At 25.9% G+C, this 2260-nt stretch overlaps 1 long non-coding RNA gene across 1 annotated transcript; it reads right to left on the bottom strand.

Annotated features, from left to right (window-relative positions):
- Positions 1-468: 468 nt before the first annotated feature.
- Positions 469-2260, bottom strand: LOC133833951 (uncharacterized). Its single transcript, XR_009893226.1, has 4 exons — positions 2109-2260; positions 1445-1519; positions 768-886; positions 469-677 (listed from the first exon to the last, which is right to left on the bottom strand). It is a non-coding gene; the product is annotated as an uncharacterized LOC133833951 (long non-coding RNA).

Genomic DNA, 2260 nt, shown 5'->3' with positions numbered 1-2260 from the left:
CAAACGTTGACTTTCCACCTCTCCCATTGGGAGACGTGGGAAGTGACTCACCTCTCCCAATGGGAGACGTGGGAAGTCCCTAGGAGACATCCCACGTCTCCCATTGGGAGAGGTGAGTCATTTCCCACGTCTCCCATTGGGAGACATGGGAAGTCTCCCACCTCTCCCAATGGGAGACATTGAAAGTCTCCCACATTTAAAAAAAATAAATTAAATAAATTTATAATTAATATTATTTTAATTTGATTTAATAATTAATTAAATTGAAATAATATTAATTTAAATTGAAATAATGTTAATTTAAATTGAAATTATTTTAATTTAAATTGAAATTATTTTAATCTAAATTGAAATTAATTTAATAATTAATTAAATTGAAATAATATTAATTTAAATTGAAATTATTTTAATCTAAATTTAAATTAATTAAATTGAAATAATATTAATTTAAATTAAAATAAAAAAATATATTTGTTAGATATATACAAGAAATACAATATTTGTTAGAAATATTCAAAATGAACAAATATTGCATTGTGTATGAAGAAAGAGTTAAAAAATTAAAAAAAAAAAACCTATCAACGAGGTCGGTAACTTTGGATTATCGGCAACACATATGTCGCCCATTCTTGTCGCAACTCATTAATTTGTGCCTCTGTATATGATGTGCTTGTTAGCTGCAAGAAATATAAAGTAAAATATATTAATTAATTATTTGATTACATTTATAGTTTCAAAAATAATTTGTAAATTTTAATTAATAATACCGTTCTCAAGTAATGCCTGGGACTTGCATGTTCAATCAAGTAATGCCCGTTCTCAACTAATCGTTTATTATCCTAAATAATATCGGGCAGCATTTCCCCTATAATAGTGACCTAACCATCTGCATGTGAATAACAAAACAAACAATTCAAATAACATACAATAAGTTTCTTCCTTATAGAATGCATATATAAAATTAATTGTTTATTATCCTAGATAAAATCGGGCAGCATTTCCCCTATAATAGTGACCTAACCATCTACATGTGAATAGCAAAACAAACAATTCAAACAACATACAATAAGTTTCTTCCTTATAGCTCCGCAGCACACAGTCAAATTTCTCAGAACCTACTTCACTAATACACACAAGTTCTCAACCTTCCGTTATCACCGCAGCACACAATTTTAATCTCAGAACCTACTTCACTATGGATGAATATTTAAGATATTCAAACTCTTCTAACATTTGTTTAATAATATTAAAAGTAGAAGTAAGAGAATATATATTTACCTCTTGCAATTAATAATTCAAAAGCTAGCAAAATTACTTCAAGTAGTAATCGAATTCGCTATTAAATTCACAAACCAATATAAATAAATTAATAAATAATAAATAAAATATCACTAAATATCTAGCAATATATAACTTATTATTATAATTTTAGAAACTTAATTACCTCAAATGTGTGATTGATAGATATAGAAGTTTTGATGCAAAGTACTCTCTAAAATCTCACCACCAAAATCACAACCTACGAAATTAAATTAATTAATATGTTAAACATTACTAAACAAATATCACTAAATTCCTAATAAGTAATTGATTGGTAAACAAATAAAAAAAAACTCCAATGAGCCACTAATTATAACCTAAACAAAAAATCAATAAAAAATTTCATAACCTAAAATCTCAATAATCAACAAAAACATAAATTTTTGCATATATTTATATTTTTAAAATTATTTAATAAATTTATTTTAACATAATAACTATATATATAACAAAATAGTTAGAATTTAAAAAAAAAAAGTGTAAATATACATACAAAAATATATCTAAATTTCGAAATAAATAATGATAAAAATTAAAAAAAATCATGAACATATATATTATAATGAAATATATACAATGTGATAGGTTAATTTAAAAAAAAACTATGAAATCTTAAATCTATAAAAAAACCTCCATGGAAAAACAAATAAATCTAACAATGTATAGAAAAAAATGCATAAAAATGTAAAATTAACACAAAATCATGTATATTACTCATCCTAATGCTAAACCTATGATTTTTTATCAAAATAATTAACTAAAATTCATAAAAATTAAAAAAAACTAACCTTGAAAACCCTAAAATCGCAACCCCTTTCGTGCTCTCTGTTTGGTGTGCTCTCTCTGTTTGGTGTTATGAGGAAGAAGAAGACCCAAAATTCATTAAATGGCCAGGGGGACATCCAACGTCTCCCACTGGGAGACGTGGGACACGTGGCAC

This window comes from Humulus lupulus, chromosome 5 (genome assembly GCF_963169125.1).
Source record: "Humulus lupulus chromosome 5, drHumLupu1.1, whole genome shotgun sequence".
Lineage (NCBI taxonomy): Eukaryota > Viridiplantae > Streptophyta > Magnoliopsida > Rosales > Cannabaceae > Humulus > Humulus lupulus.
This window is presented reverse-complemented; position numbering and strand designations above follow the sequence as displayed.